Raw genomic sequence first — 18112 nt, forward strand, 5'->3', positions numbered from 1 at the left:
ACACGTTAGACTTGAGAGCAATGAGTTACAAGGCTCACTAGCCAAGGAGGGAACCAGCAGCTGCACTGCATACCAGCACCTCTTGCCAGCCTCATTCACCTCTTGGCAGCTCCACTTTGCGAGTATATGGGCACACAATTTATGCGTTTTAATTCGATTTATGTGTATTACGTTCTATATGTAAATGCTTCAGTAATTGTATTCCTTTACATGCGTTTTAGCCAACAAAATGTGCATTTTGTGTTTCCGTTTGATTTACGTGTTGGTACGTTTATATGTAAAATTTCTGTTCAAATACACGTTAGTATTATCAAACTTTTCTCCCAATAAACAAATCGATTGGATCAACAATCCTTGTTTCACAATGTAACCAAATAATATGTAATATCTACTTCTGATGAGACGTCACGTGGCCTCAAGGGAGAAGCCAGCTTTATAGATATTGGTAGGAGAAGAACAATACCTATTTATCAATGTTAGCCACTATGTCCTTTGCCACCTGTATTCGAAAACGAAAAAAAATTTAGTAAGTTCTTGTGCGATTAGTATGTGCTTTTAGAGTTTTGAGATAATCCAGTAGACCAGGGATTTAGCTTTAAATTTAAAGCCTTGTTTGTAAATAATATAGCTGTAGTGACTAGAGAAATTAGCCTAAACGATAAGTGATTGTTTAGGTTTTGGTACGTTTTTTGTTCTAGCCCACAAAATAAGGCTAAATAAATTTAAAATTGATTCTCATTTGATTTTCGTATTTTGTTCACAGTTAAATAATTGTGAAGGGTAATAGACCCACGCAATAAAACACGCAATAAAAAAGTAAGATAAATCTGCTATATAGTCGATAGTTTGAATATTGAGATATTTTCCACTACAAGACAAGAAGAGAAATGTGCAAGACACAAAAAAAAATCACTACTAGTTGTACAAGTATGCAGCTACAGCTTTAGTCCAGAAATTTTAAGTTATATTTTGGCTCGAAATCAAAAGCAGAACGTTCGAATAACTGTCTTATTAACAGACCATCATACCAAAAGGATGCATGTTAAAATATTTTAAATCTTTGCAAACTGCTTTTTAGCTTTTCAAGACGCCGCGTACTTTCCCGAAAAAACAGTGAAAGCATTACGTGTTACAGTTATTTCATAAAGTCCTGAAGTGTTTAGAAATGAAATATTTTTTATTTAGATTCTAAATGAGAAAAAGAATCTACCAGTTTAACTGTCTGAAAAGAAGAAGTTGAATAAATACTGTTTCAAAATTCTATTCGCCGTATCCCTTAAGTTTGTAGTAAAGAAATAAATACAATGAATATGTTCAGTAAAAAAAACAAATACTGACGAAATATGGTTTTGCAAGTTTCTTATGATTGCAGATTTGCGTGCTAAGACTCGCGTTTTAAAAGGCGAAGAAATATTTCATTTTATTTGCAAACGGGTTTTAAACCGAGCTTTCCTTAAGAGAAAGAAACATAAAAGATCACTGCGAAATTCATTTTTTAATGTTTATTGTGTTAAAATATAATACATACTTTACAATTTGCTTAAAAGGAAGGAAAGACCATATCAATTCTGATGGTGAAGGAAGCAAATTACTAGTAGCTGAAATTAAAATAATCCTTATTCACAGTTTAAAAATAATAGTAGAGGTTTTGAAAATTCAACTGATTGTTTAAGGATTAACGTCAAATTTAGTCTCAGAAAATTGGCTCTGTAATTAACTATGTTTTTAATAATATCAAAAACAGTATATGTAGGTTTACATAGAAATGAACACGTGAGGAAATATTTAAAATTGCTGGTAATATTTTATCATTTTCATCTTCGATATTAAAATATTATACTTAATTCAAAAGAATAACTTGTTAATAGAAATAAATATTACTTTTTCTGTATAAGAGGGGAATGAGAAAACTCTTTTATGATTTAGCGGACGACTGGAAAAATTTCAGTGAGTTTAGATAGAAAATGTTCAGTTATTATTGAAAAGCGAAAAGTCTCCTTTTTCTGTTAAAAAAATTATTTCTCAACTCATTAATCCATGCAGTCATACACTAAGAAAATGTTAAGAAAAGGCAAAAGATTACGCTAAAAGTAAATGCATTATTTCTAAATTTTGAAGGCTGTTATTATAAGTTTAGAAACATGTCAAGTAATAATTTATCATTTAAGTTTACTATAAATGAAAAGCAAAAGGGCTCCGTGATGTTCCATAAAATTCAGTTTGTCAAAATGCCATAGTTTAAAATACTGTAATTTGTTAGGTCTTGAACTCAACCCGAAAATTTAATTCAGGAAGACTCAATGTTGAGAGATTTAGCAAATACTAAAGTCAGCTACAAATATTTTAGTACTATCTCTTAAGTACTTATCACAGTATTTTGGCACCAGATATGTTCATTATATGTTTAGTTTTTAGAAATGCGAGAAAATATTATTAGAGAAAATGCACATATGTAAATAAATTGCATATGCAGGGCCATTAACTACAGCAAACGTTTGGGAGTAGGCGGTTACTTAAAGATTAAAATGGTCAGATATCAAGTTTACAAAAGGAAATAACAGCGTCATGTACAAGTGTGCAGAGGACACTAGAAACGAAGGATCAACATGTTTATAAAAAACATTATTTCATTCATAAAATGTAATAAATGCGTGAAGTCACAGAAAGTGTTCAGAGTTTCTGCCATTAGGTATATCATGAAATTGATTTTAGAGCTATGAAATCGCGGATGTTTTGAAATATTCCAGTTTTTCATGGATGGCTGCGAGAGCTGCCCTAACGTGTGAAAATTGACCATCCTCACTGGCCACAGGTGTGACGTACACCAGAACTACAACTTCGTACGAGGATTCACCAGAATCGTACACCAAAAAACAGAGAAAGTAAAATCGAGGACGATAGGTCCGGAGATCGTGAAAGCAATCGAATGGAACGACTATGCGAGATGCTTTATCATCCAAACATTGCATTTTAAGTACTTCTGAACGTCGCAGCTAGAATGGAATGCATCTTTTACAAGATGGAACCACATTTCATTACTTACAGACTGCTGAATACTTTGGTTATTAGACATTTCAGGTAAGACTTACTCAAAAAAAAGGCTTGTATCGCTCTGTCTGTAACAGCTCTGAAATCTGGTCATAGTATGAGTACAAATAGTTCGAGTTTTAAAACCTCACAAAGTAGTTTGGGAAAGATAAAAGCGAAGAGAGATTGCTCTTATGCTGGCAAATGGAGTGTCATCTGCATGTCGAAGCTTTAATTGATTGCACATCTGTGAAAGAAAGTCGTTTCATATAATTTGTGATGCAGCAGTGGAAATGCTTGGTGATTCAGATTACGCTTCAATGTCTGGCTTTCTCCGCTGAGGCGCACAGAAAAGGACAGGAATAAGCATGTGAGACACCATGACATTACTATATGATTAAACAGCTGCTAGCTGAAGCCTCCTACAGAAATTCCATACAAACTTTCTAAAGCTATTTTGATGCGTCTACAATTTATAGAATTTGCATTTGTTATAAACACTTTTTCTGAATACTTACTACTCACAAATATATTGCCCTTGTTGCGAAAATTATTTTATAATATTTTTTTTTATTATGTGCTGAAATTTAGGTTTATTTATTATATATCTTCGAAACGCGAGTTCGTTTGTAGATGGTCTAAAGCTGTGATGTGCTTGTCTTAATGGACATGGGAAGAAGTAGTGTCCTGGTTACCCTCTTTCGCCACAAACATAGTTGTCTGGGGAAGAGATATTTCTCGCAAAGTAATAAGTGGGGAAGAGTCCATGTCCAGATATGAAATGATTTAAACGATGTTGGTAGCTGCAGCTTAAAAAGGAAGTAGGCATCTTCATTTCGTTCCCCATGAGTGCTTTCATTCAAACAAACGAAATTTTAATTCCGCTATTTTCTCGGAGGAGATGAAAGATTTGCTTTGAAAAGAGAAAGAACATCCGATTGAATTATGAGGAGAGTGCATTTATTATTAACTGCAATTTCTAGTGCCCTTTTAATCGTTAAAATTTCCGCTTGAAAAACTGTATTTTCTCGGCAAAGGTGCCCTTTTTCAGAATATTTTTAAATTTTTGGCTTTATGGAAAATACAAACTGATCCTAATTGTTCTTCTATTTTAGTTTGTAAATACTATTGGGATAATACTGATAGTTATAGACACTTTGATGTAAATTTTTAGGTTAGATGCGTTTTACGTTGCAAGGTGCCGAGAATAGGGAGAGTTTGGAACTTCAAAGTTATTGGGATCCAGTCTGTATAAGAAAGATCGATTCATAAGCTGTAATTTTCGTTTTAAACGTTTTTAGATCTGATAGAAGATATAAAGAAAGTATTCCGGAAAGCATGCTCAGTGCAGCGTTAGAAGTGGTACCGAAAGATTTTGCAATGTTGAGGAGAAATTGTCTTTGAATGGACGTAGTTGTTGCTTCTTCCTTTCTGGCATATGGATTGCTCAAATAACAGTTCCGTAATTAATAATTTTCTCTTTCACTTTGTTGAACACTAACTATAGTTCGGATATGAGGATTTAAGCTTCAGTCATATCTCCTCATTCTTCTCATGGAAACAGCTATTTTTAAAGTATTTATTCTAACATTTCGAAGGTGCCCTACCCATTTGCATTTTCCGTCTATTGTAATTCCAAAAACTTCAGTTTGTTTAGAGTCTTTATTGCTTTCCCTTTTAATTTCGAAGGCTGGTTTTCATTGTACCGTATGGCGGATTTGTGAAATATTATTACTCTGGACGTTCCTCTGAAACTGTTGGATCTTTTGTGTTGCAAAGCTGATAAAAAAATAGAAGACAAAGGTTGATATTTTCATTGTGGTGTTCTCTGGTTTTGCCACAGATGATGAATGCGGCGGCGTATGCGAATGCCAGGTCTTGTGCATAATTTGGCCATTGATGTGATATGATAAAGTTAAGAATCCAGGGAACCGTGCTTAAAGAGGATCCTTGCGGACATGCACATGTATGGCGCTTTACTGCTGTTCGGTTAAAAAGTTGTGGGCGATTACACTTCTCTTGCTGAGTAGATAGCTTTGCATGATAATAATGGTGAGATTTCTTGGTTCAGAAACGCATAGAAGCTCGTCCGTTATAATCAGCAGCTCTACGTGTTTGATGCATATAATCTAATTCCGCATTTATTAAACTACCATTAAAACCATTATTATTGATTTTGTTGCCTGTGTATATAATGTTACAACAGTTTGCAATGGCGGGACTAGGTATATTTTGAAGTGGTGTGAGGTTATGTTACTTATATATTAAAACATAATAGCACAGTACTGTTAATATATTATTTTGAGTATTTCATTAACTAAAATACTGTACTGATTTCAATTTAAGCTGGAATACGTGTAGTGATTATCATTAATTAAGGAAAAATCTCCAAAATGACGGCTACTCCAAACGTTACAGGTAGAATTTAATGAAACTGAACCACAGTATAAAACTGCATGAAAAAGAAATTACAATTATGGTTTTATAGAAATTATCATATGTATAAAATGAACAAATAGGATTCGCCTGTTCAGCATAGGAAAATTTCTTTCAGTATGGAGTTTGATGTGTGCCCTAGAAGCGATGCGTCACATACAACGATGTGTGATGCTGTCAGTTATACAGTTTTTATCACATTACGCCTTATGTTTATGTATTTAATGTGTTGTTTTTATATTTTTTATTTTTCTCCTCTTTTTTTGCATACACTTGACTATTTATGACATGCTTATGTATCCTAAACCGCAATGTAGCACAATGACTCATCAGCCCATGTTTGCATTGAAAATATTTTTATTAATTTTAATAAACTTCCGATTCAACCTCATGAGGCTCCAGAGCTGCTGCAGCTTCTAGCTAGGGTAAGGCGTGGGACATATGCCTGTTTACCATTGTTAAACACCAGACGTGCCAGTCTTCCGTCACATGTCACCTGTCAGTTATACTGTCTATCAGTTCCATAAGAAAAGAGCCAAAGTTCTTGCAAAGCAATTGCAAGCGTGTCAAAGGTTTGAAGAAGAGGATTGAGAGCAGCTGTAGGTCTTCCTAAAGTATTCCAAACAAGCTAGATAGGATTCATGTCAGACGATCGAACTGGCTACCTAATGCGCTGAATTGTTTGCTGCTGAAGATAATCATCCACGATGCGAACCCTGTGTGGTCTAGAGTTCTCGCCATGTTACAAGAAATCATCAGGCGTTGCTCCGACATAAGGGTGCACATAAGCATCAAAGATGGCATCTCTATAGGCCCGAACATTCCACCCTGAAAGACATGGAAATTTGTGAATCATTCCAAAGAGATATCACGAAAAACAGAGGAACTGCTTCCTCCTTATGCCTCTCTTTCACGAATGTGTGATGAATATAACAGATTTCCTGTCCTCTCCGAATCAATAACATCTACAATCGCTTTGGAGGCTAAACCTGGACTTATCAGTAGAGAGAACAGTCCTTCACTGATCAGCCGTTTAATGGATACCTACCCAACTGAAACATTCCCTTCTGTGAGGTGAAGTAAGCGGCACGCAAATGGCTGGTAGCCTCGTGTACTGCCCTTTTTCGTGAAACCTTCTACGCACAGTTCACGTTGACACCAACTTCCTAGTAACTGCAGTAAGGGAGAACCTGAGTTGAGTCGGACATGTAGATCTATAACTTCGTTCGCATAACAGCAAATATCGGTCATCGGTGCTAGTTGTAGTGGTTGGCCGTCCTTGGCTTAACCTCTTGGACGCCGAATCTATGGTTAGATATTGTTGCAAAATCTGTAAACAATGGAAAGATACACATATAGCCATCTGGCTAACTTCTATCTGATTTTGAACGGTAACTAGTCTCCCATTTGCTCTCCATCGCAGTTCTGATAAATGATATCTGTATGTCATTGTAACGAACTGGCTATCCCAGACTTCTTACCTAAGTGTCACAGATAAACATGTAAAGTTTTGCTCCTCACATATGACACAGGATTGCAGGACCACTATTTTGCATACTGCAGTTTTACTTGATAACTCTTATTTACCCACATATTCAAATTTAAACTCAATTGCTTAGTTTGGGACGAGTTATCGCTATCCTTATGATTTTTCCTTAACTTTTGGAAACGTGTACACAACAACGAAACAATTAAAAACCTTAATTATATGCAATTTATGCATATTGTTACAATTCTAAATATTAAGACAGCAAAAACGGTTATCTATGCCAAAAATCTGTCATAATTAAATAACTTAAATACTTGATTAAATACAGGCTCACTGATTCTGTACTTATTATTCAATGATGCAAGGTATTGCCAATAATTCTTTAAATAGTTTAACAACTTCAAGCAAAAACGATTTTATGCTGTGTAATGCAGCTATTTATGCAATTGAAGCAATCATGCTACTTTTATTATGCAGCCATTTATGCAATTAATTTACTATCAATGGTTACTGACGCTGTGTGCAATACCAATAGGCCAGTGCTGGCTTCTTGGAGGAGGCATGAATGCATGTGAGCGTTTAGTGTCTATGCAAAAAAAGATCACTTAATGTACACGGCGACCCAAAAGTCCTTTTGAGAAGTTTGTGATAGGGGAAGATGTTCCTCCAGTTCTTCTCCCTAAGCAGTCACTTGTGAATCCAAGTTATGGATCTGTTGGAATATGATTCAGAATAGGGCTTTATACAGAAGATACCATAATGATCTGATTTCTATAAAAAACAACTTCAATGCCATTCAAAGCAACTTTGTTATCTGAACTGATAGGTACATTTGACTCACTATAGTGGCTGACATATCAGACAGATTAATGCAGGGCTTTCTTACGGAAATGCTTTACAACATTATCGCAAGTTATCTCAGAGACAGAAAAATGCAAGTTATTATATAGCTCATACAGTAGAGAAGCTTCGCGTCAACAGACGCTACCTCCTAAATACAGGCTTAAATTGTACCTTATGGAACTTTGGGGCCAATTCTATTCCATTAGAATAGAGAGAGAGATTTCTTACAACAAAGACTTGTGTCACCTTAATGACTGATCCTATTATGCATGCTCTCGTAAAGAAATCCCAAACATGCCAGGATATATTCATTATCTCGACGAATAAATGTCAGTATCAACCACAAAGACTGTTTCAATGGAATTTAGCAGACTTGTATCAGCAATGATAATTTTAAACCCTTCAGTCGGGATACTCTCGTAGTGTAAAAATCTGAAAGGGACGCTCTGCTTATTTCAGCATTATCAACTATATCATTACCTCTTACCTAGTAGGGTATTTCTGCTGATGGTTCTGAAATGAGTCGTGCATTATATCACATAATTACTGGACAGTCTGAAAGAGAATGGGATACAAACTGGATTCGTTAAACTAGGTCTTTATGACAGAGCTTATAGCTCTGAAGTCAACTTCTGAATATTCACCTCGCTCTCAAAATCTCTTTCTATCTATTTCGACTCAGTCTTCAGTTTAGCAGCAATAGGTGAAAACCTTTGCAGAAGCCCATTAGTTAGACTGGTTCAGAGATTACTAGAGATACCAGAGCCACGTGCATCTATACTCCCGGGTTCCAGCACACATATGTATCATCGACAACGAATAAACCAACATTTCAACCAAACTAGATAGCTAATGCTCAAGCCCACAACATAACAAAGTCGCGCTGCCGCTTTCTATTTCATGGTGAAAGCTAATTTAGGGCGAAGGTATTATAAAAATAGCAGTAAGGGGGCTAAAGCGGATAGAAAAGTGAACGTTCCGTCTGTTCCGCGATATATCACGTAGTTAAAAGTCACTTACTCGACTAAAACTTTCCTAATTATTCACGGACCATTTCTTAGTTATTTTCTCAAATTTAAAAATCGTGACAATGACATATATGAGGTTGGAAAGTAGGACAAGCGGATGACTACACATTTTTGAGAAGCAGCACATCACTAAACCAGCAGATGCCAACTGGACAACATGGATTTTTCAATACATTACGCAGCAAAAGAGCTAAAGCGTTTTTACCGCTAACTCTTGGACTGTTATTAGTATCAAGACTCCCTCTTTTTATTATGTATAGCGCATCTGTAACTATTCGTATTCAAAGCAAATTATTCATATTATCGATATCTGTATAATGCTTTTAATTTCCTACAACAGCATAGCGGATTGTGTACTGATTTTTTCGCTGTATCAGTATTATGACAGACATGGTTTTGCTTACTTTTAAATATTTCTTTCCTTTCTTTTCTAGTCTAATTTTAACTGCATAATGTTCAGAAAAGAATGTAATATTTATGTAACTGTCATTTACTTTAGTATGAAAACGTATTAGCACTACTTTTGTTACATTCTGTTGTACGTTTCAGTGATTTTCGCCTTACTCCAATTATGTTAGATGGTTCAGACCTCATTCGTCATCATATGCTTTTGTACAGTTTATTTTATTGTTATGTATTACTTTGCTGTTATTTATTAATTTGTTTTGTATCTCAAAATAGTATTATGTTTTCACTTGTACAAATGTACTTACTGTGTTACTACTAATACTAAACAACTAATACTAAATGTATTAGTTGTTACACATATTTAGAGCCAACTCTTATGCCTGTCTGATTTGCTATTTTGGTTCCTGCCTGAGGTATTTTATTTCGGAGTATTCATTGCTAGCGATGCGTGTTAGCTGTACCCTCAGACGCTAATAAACTGCCTTGCCAGTGAAGTGAACAAGTATTCTCCCTCAAAATTCAGGCGGAAGCTTAGCAATTAGCGAAACCCGGCAAATCCTAACAGATAACTACGGGAATGTATAGGTCTCAGTCTTGCTTCAATCTTCACATCTACTCCGCGAGCGTTTGTGGAACTGTATTAGTTTATTTTTTAACTGTATTTTTTTTCTTCTGCCGAAGATTTATCGGTTCTCCAACAACTCCTTTATAATGTTATGGTTGCGTTTCTAAGCCTACATTATTATGTGATCAGGATTCATCTTTGAATAACTAATTCCTCCGACATATTTGAAAACGCGGTAGCGTAACATCCTGTATGTTTGCATACATGTGGGAATGTTTCTGCAGATATAGCGCGTAGAAACGATAAAAGACGCTATTTATTTGTTGGTTAAAGAAGTTTCCTAGCGAAAAGCATTATTCTCTTACAGGAACCACTTTGAACAGCTGCTCTGTTTCAATCCGCAGTTCCATATTACTCAACAGCCATTTAATATTTTTAAGTATATGTCTTCAAATGCGATGGTTTGCTTGATAACTTCAATTCAATAATTTTCCGTAAGTTGTATACATGTGAGAGCTATTTGCTATCTATACGAATTCCGTCTGACCTTTCAAATTTACATTTTTATCAACAATAATTATATAAAACAGTCTTGAATAGTAAAGTAAAAAATCTGATGTGTACACCACATCAGATACGGTGAGCGTATTAAAGGCCACATGACTTCCTTGTACGGAATATTAAATTATACGCATTTTTTCTTGCATTTCACTTACAATTATTGGATTGAATTAAATCTACTTCGCCGACAGCGCATAAACCACAATAGAATAAATGCTTTATTTAAAATTCACTCTATTTGTTTACCATAGAGACACTTTGGCGCTAGGCTCACTTAACAGTATTATATTTCGTTAATATTATAACTCAGAATGCACAAAATTTGTATCATTTAAAGAATTATCTAATCGTTGTCACATGTTCTATTCAAATACTGTAATAAAGCTAGAACGATGTATAAAAGAAATTAAGCAAACAAAACAAAAAAGTAACAGTTTTTCACAGACGATTGAATATTTCTCATTCAATTAATTCAGTTCTCACTTCGCGACAATACAAAAATACATAAAACCTCAAAATATTTGTATTAAAAATTACGAAGTAAATCTTAAACACTTATTTCCTCGAAAAAATTCCAGAAAGGATAAAGCATGATTTAATTCGCAATAATTAATGAAGGCGTTATCTTTGTTGTTGCGAAGCTAAGTTTCACTAGATTGGCAACAAATCCACTATTCTGCTGTTTCAAGAACAAGCAATGGCCGCCATCAAAAAAATTATTAGGCTTAGCCGCACTTAAACAACATAAATTATTGATAATTCTAAAAATATTGCACACAGATTTACTAAATGCATAAAAACCTTAACCGGAAGATAAGTACAAGATAATTCAATAATTTTAACACAGAAAATGTACAATTTACACATATAAGAGTAAAAAGAAAGTGGGATCAATGAGCCGGCTGGCAGAGTGGATATATATATAAATATGTTTATATACGTTTGGTGCGGCCGATTGCAACCAAAATACGAGGTGCACATCTACATGTTATAGCAGTCTTATATACAAAATTTCAACGCTCTGAGGCAACTCATTTTTGAGTTATGCGAGATACGTACGTACGTACGTACATACGTTCGTACAGAAGCTACGAACATTTCTCTTCAGGATTCATTTTAAAGTAGTTTCATAATTTTTTTGGGGGAAAGGAGTCTTTTATTCTGCTCTTACGTACAGATATCGTGCAAAAACATCGTTAAATTGCATTCGATAGCGGTCAAAATGGATATTTTCGTTGAAATATTCTGCTTGAAACTTTTCGCGATTGCAATACTTCCTTTTTACTTCGTACAAGGAAGTAAAAAGCGAAAATCCTTCCTGATTTTTGTTCGGCTTGCTCACGTCACTGATTTTAATTTACGCATCTTTCTTTTCTTCATAAAAGCAGAATTTCTCTTGATTACTTTTCTTAAATGAAAACTGGTGCAAAAGCATGTCTTAAAGTGTTGCTAAGAGAACATTCGAAAAGGAGGGAAGATATACGTCTTTATTTAAGACTCCAAGGTACAACACTGACAGATGACTGTAATAGTAATTAAAATGTTTACGTAATAAAGTTCTTAAAAACGCCACAATAAAAGCATTTCTAAGTTGATCGATTTATTATGCATTGTAAATTCATCAAAATAATTTTTCCCTAACTCTAGAATATACAGACTTTGAGAGGATCTAGTATTTTTATATGCAATTCCTAGTTAGTCAGAAGTTAGTGTATGTAATACGTTAAATGATATTGCGAAACATAGTCTTTTGCGTTAGTAATAAAAGGCTTTTGTTTGTTTCGAATTAACGTCATTAATGTTAAAAAAAAGTGCCACGCTAAAATGTTGAAATTTATTCGAATTTCATCAAATCTTGCTTATAAGCCTATGTTTGTCATATCTACAGCTATCTAGGCTTTTTATTTCCTTATCTTACTGCGTAAGTTGAATCATCGTAAAGGCACTCTCAAACTACAAAAACAAATATTTCTTTGAATAGATTCTTCATTGTTTTGCGACAGATTATACAATTTTCATAAATGCATTTAAATTATGTTACTATAAATACACTTAGGCCCACCAGCGGCCGAGCGGTAAAAGCTGCTGAACACTGGTAGTTCGTTCCGGGGTTCCAGTCCCGGCGAACGGGCTGGCTGCATGGGCGTTTTCGTGGTTTTTCCCATGTGTAACGTGGATACGAGCCAGTTTCCCTTAAAAAGACCTCCACGGGGCATCCCTCCCTTTCCGTGTAGTGCCTAAGGGCGGAGCACGTAATAAATAATAATAAATATAAATACACTTATTGGAACTTAATAATTCAAATATATCAGAAATAAAAAATGCAAGTAAATTATTATGGCTGGCACAACACGTCAAAGCTTAGAGATAAATTTCATTCCTTCTAACATTTTCTGAAACAGATTTGGGGATTAGTATGTACGTTACTTATGAGACTGATGGCAAAATTTAAAATACCCCTAAAACGGTGAACCTGGTCAGTTTTGTGATTCCCCTCTCTAACTATTTTCAATATCTCACGAAAATGCGTTTTATGAGTAATTATTTGCCATAAATATAAATACACTCATTTAAAAAAAAATCGAAGCACCATGAAGGAAGTTGTTGTTTTTGATGAAACTGAACGTGTTTATAGCTCATAAGCAGATAATAAAATGATTAAAAATATCAATAGTCATAGTACCTGCTCACGGCTCACAATTACCCACTGAGTGTTAAAATTAGTAGTTAGTCGAACCGCCCCTGGCGGCAATGCATGCTTGAATTCGTCGAGGCAAAGAGTGGTAGAAGTTCCTAATGTCATCCTGCGACAGATTCTGCCAGGCATTCATCAGTTGTCACTCCAGATCGGCGATATTTTGTGGTGCCCGAATCTGGAGGCCTACCATGTTCCAGACATGCTCGATTGGTGAAAGGTCTGGTGACCTTGCTGGCCAAGGAAGAGTATTAACCGCACGGAAACAATCCAGAGATATGCGAGCGGTATGTTGCCTGGCATTATCTTGTTGTAAAATGGCCCCAGGATGACCTGCAATGAAGGGAATACGACCGGCAGCAGGATGATATCAACATATCGTTGAGCTGTTAAGGATGTACGAAGGATGACTAAAGATCACCTTCTGTCATAAGAAAAAGCGACCCATACCATATCACCAGGGTTTATGGCTGTATGCCTTTGTAAAACAAAGGCTGATTGGGACCGCTGACCCCGTCGTCTCCAGACACGAACACGGTTGTCATCTGCTTCAAGAGTGAAGCGGGATTCATCGCTGAACACTATACGATGGCAGCCCTGATGATCGGCTGCGACACCACTCCAGACGACTCCGCCGATGTAGGGGGGTCAAAAGCAAACGATTTAAAGGCCTCTGTGAGCGTAACCCCGCCTCAGACAAGCACCGTGAGATGGTGGACGGTACCATGGAAGACATAGGCGTCGCTGCCACTGCTTTGAATAATCGACTATGATACCGTTGGGGCGGTTCGGGGCTGGCGAACAATCATCCTATCTTGCCTCACATTTGTGCTCCTTGGCCTTCCAGAGCCTTCATTTCATTGGCAATTTCTTTGTAGCAACTATTGCTGCCAACAGCTTTGCACAGCAATGCCTGTACCCTGCAGGTGGCGGCCTATTGCTCGGTATGACCACCCAGCTTCACGCAACCCTACAATGCTACCACGTTTAAAGTCATTAGTTGTAAGGTCTTCGATATGGTCGTAAGGTCATCTTTAGTTGCTTCTTTACGGAATTACAATGTCAGCCTATTTGGAAATAAAATCTGCATTACAGGGAATTTTGTTTTCTGGCGAATATAACGAGGTTTGATTAAACTTATGACCTATGCGTAGCACCGAAATTAGATCAACAAAGGGCAACATTGTACCTCGAGGAAATACGTTAAAAATTATGATATATCACAAAAGAATTATCAAAAATTTATTTTAAATCATCGCACTTTGGAATATTTTGCTTGAGAATGGCTGCAGATTTACAGCTTTTTCGCAACATTTCGCATGGTATCTGAGGCTATCACTGTTTATCGTTTGACTGATTGAACAAAATGGCTCTACCAGACACAGAGAAAATATTTCAAGTTTCAAAATTCAGGAAAAGGAGTCCCTCACACCGAGTTCAAGACTTGCCTTTGACATCGATTATCTTAACCTTTGTTGGATGAGGTCGCGAACATCATCAGCTTGTTGCAGAGAAAAACATTCATACCAGTACACATGTATTTGTTTCAAGTTTCATACCAGTATCCTTCATTGACCTTTTTTTAATGGGTTGAAACTATATATATATCTTTTTTAATAACTCAATTGATCTACAATATTCTCAGCCTTAATTTATAGCAAAACTGTATTCTAACGTTTCATCTAGTTTAAGCCAGGTGTTTAGAAACAGTGTAACTGTCAAATGCTACAAGTATTTTATTCCCAATGTACTGAAAACGGAATTGAATGAGAGTAATTAATGACAACATTTCAGTGCATTTTATTACAAGTTATTCGGATAAAAATGGAAGTCAAAAGGGTTAATTTCTATTGCGCTCTTTAATGACCCTATGATTTTAATCCCATAGTTACTAATGGTGTCTCTGCCTAACTGGAAGCCAGATAATACCGCATCTCTTCGCTCATTGGACAGATGCCGTTCACGTAAACATTCCGAACTATTAGCTTGTGTACTGCATTCGAATATTACTTCCGCCTGAAGGATTAGATTTCCGATGAAGGATTACAAAGAGAGGCTCATTAAGAAAGGATTAAAAAGAAAGAAATAAAAGCTCGATAACAAACTATTACTATGGAAGTTTACAAAAGGGCTATTAGTTGGACATCATTATGGTGATTCAGGAAATTCACATTTCGGTGGATGAGATGAACTTAAGGCATTTAACAAAGGAGTTCAAACTGTTTACGAATAAATTGGTCTCCTTATTTTTTAACAAATTTTGTGATTTATTTTCCATTTTGAACTCTCTTTCGGAACCAAAACTTCAGATAAAAGTTCTTGATAGTTAAGTACTGTTTTTCATAAAGACAAGAATGTAAGCCTATTTAATAGGCATTTTGCTTTGGTTTAGTATCTGAGACCATATTCCTAACGTAAGAATAATTTATTTTCTTCAGAGATTCAGCTTTTAAATCTTTGAATATTTTAAAAAGGGCAAGATGATTATGTTAAATAAGAATATTCAGTTTCATTAGTAGAGTCAAATCTTCAAACGGTAGTTAAGTAATTAATCACATATCGAACATATTTTTTAAAATGAGTTTTAAGCAAAATTTAATCTTTATTAACTATCAGTATATTTTGTATTTTTAACATTTAAATTGCATTTAAGATTTTTCAGTTACGTCATACGTAGTACATCTTCACACGTACCTGTGGCAATTCTATTTTTGGTTAGGATTGTCAGTTTATTATTATAGTCTTACTTTATTATTCTTAATAATTCGCATCTTTAGACAAAGAATAAATGACCCTATCATTTGCTTTCCACGTACAGCAAATTTGCGACACTCCAGTTTCCTTAAGTTTTTTTGACGATGGCTCGTTATCTGTCTAAGAATGCATAAATTATAAAACAACCCTAATCTTATTATTGAATGCAATTAAGAAATGAAAACGTTTCATATATTATAATTCCAAACTTATTATGTATTCATTCATGCATAGTTTAATTATATTTAAAAGGTTTTTCTTAAATCATCAGTGTTACCACTGTAAAATCTTTATAAACAAGGTTCGTATGTCAGTTTAAATGTTTCAGTAGAAAATAAAAACTTCTAATAATAATTTAAAATAATATCTTCAATATTATGTTATTTTTAACGGTTTTATATCAGGTGAAACCTTAGTTAAATCAGCTTTTTCTTTGCCTCTCATATATTTTACTAACTGCGGATTCAATGTTCTTTGAACTGTGATGTCGTCTCTTACCTCTTCATTGGTTAGTTTATTTCTTACTCATAATTTAGTTTCCTGAAAGGATATCTGATGGAGTGTTCCAAGGAAACCTTTCAATAGGTTTTTTCAGAAATTTAGTGTGTTTAATTTTTGCGTCATGAATATCTTAACTCGGTTTTCTGAAATTTGGCTTCAATTTTCCCAAAGCTCTTTATAACTTTGCATTATTTACATGTTTCTAAGTAATAAGTAACCTTGAAAACTTCATGTATTGCATTAAACTGAATGTAGAGATGCTTGATGCCGCATCAGAGTTGAATACGTTTGGCACAAACAAATTCCTGCATTCATATTTAAAGCTCTGAAAAACATTTTAAATAAATTTCATTGCAGTCATACTACTTCCTGAATAATATTAACTCATATATTCCCATTTTATTCTTTTATGAGCACTTTTATAAACTTTTGAAATCATTCTGAATAAGTAAAGATAAAGAATGTTAAAGATAAGTAAACTTGAAGCTTTCAACATAATGCTATCTGAATTAAGGGCGGCGAAAAGAGGAAATCGCGAAACAACTCTGAAACATTTCAGAATATTTTCAAATGAAATGGTAGAAGCGTCTTTTCCTTTAGGAATGCCCCTCTTATACCTGTACAGATGCTAAGTGGTCTTACACCTATACCTTCTGTACCATCGCCCACACTTATACCTAAGCAAACGCTAAATGGATTTTGCTATAAAAAGAGACATGGTCATTTTATACTGCTACAGAAAAGTCAGTTCGCATATTAATGACAGTGCAAATCATTACTGTTGTGAAGGAATAATGATGAAACTGTTAAGAATAATAAAAAGAAAAGTATTTGGAATGTGGATTAGAATACATTGATAGATATAAAGAAAAATATTCACTCAAGCGACTCTAAGAATGGTTCCAGTAATACGGATGATTTTCTTTTCCAAATAACAGAATATGAGTTTATTGAATTTATAAAAACACATTCTGTTACAATATATTCGTTCTTGTGAAAAAATTGGCATAATTTCTTTGCTTGCAGAGAGAATTTATAACTGTATATTCTATGTATTATCCTATCTGCATGTGTTTATTTTATTACGCTGCTTATACTTTTTCTCCGTAAATAATTCATATTTGCATATATTCATTAGCTGTGAATAACGAGTCTTAAGTCCAGTTGATTTTTGTGTAAATATAATAATGGTTTCTTTCTTTAATATACGCTACTACATTGCGTTTATAATCTAAATTTAAGTAAAAATGCAATCTTACTTCGGCATACACTGACCACCAATAAGTATTTGGACACCAGTGATAGAAAAAAAAACTAACTTTATTCAAAATCAATAGTTGGTAGAACCTCCATGAGAGGTAATTACAGCGTGGACCCTCCGGGGCATACTTTGCACAAGTCTTTGTATGACAGCTAGTGGTATTTTCTTCCACTCGGCTTGGAGAAGACATAGAAGTTCCTTCACTGATTTTGCACGGGTAGTGCACCCCTGAATTCGACGATGAAACTCGTACCAGAGGTTCTCGATAGGGTTCAGGTTTGGACTCTGGGCAGGTGTTTCGATGAACTCCATTGGCACCACACCAAGCCTTGGTTAACGTCGAAACATGACAACTAGCATTATCGTCCTGAAAGTAACAGGGGTCCAATCCGTAAAACTGCCACAACGTAGGAAGCACATTGTCATCCAAAATAGTGCAGTAGGCATCGGAGTTGAACTTACCATGAATACGGACCAAGGGTCCCAGCCCATACCAGGAGAAACCCCTTCAGACCATAATTCCACCTTCGCCGAACTTGACTGT

This window comes from Stegodyphus dumicola, chromosome 4 (genome assembly GCF_044657685.1).
Source record: "Stegodyphus dumicola isolate Sdum_Otavi_A_Nest chromosome 4, ASM4465768v1".
NCBI classification, from domain to species: Eukaryota; Metazoa; Arthropoda; class Arachnida; order Araneae; family Eresidae; genus Stegodyphus; species Stegodyphus dumicola.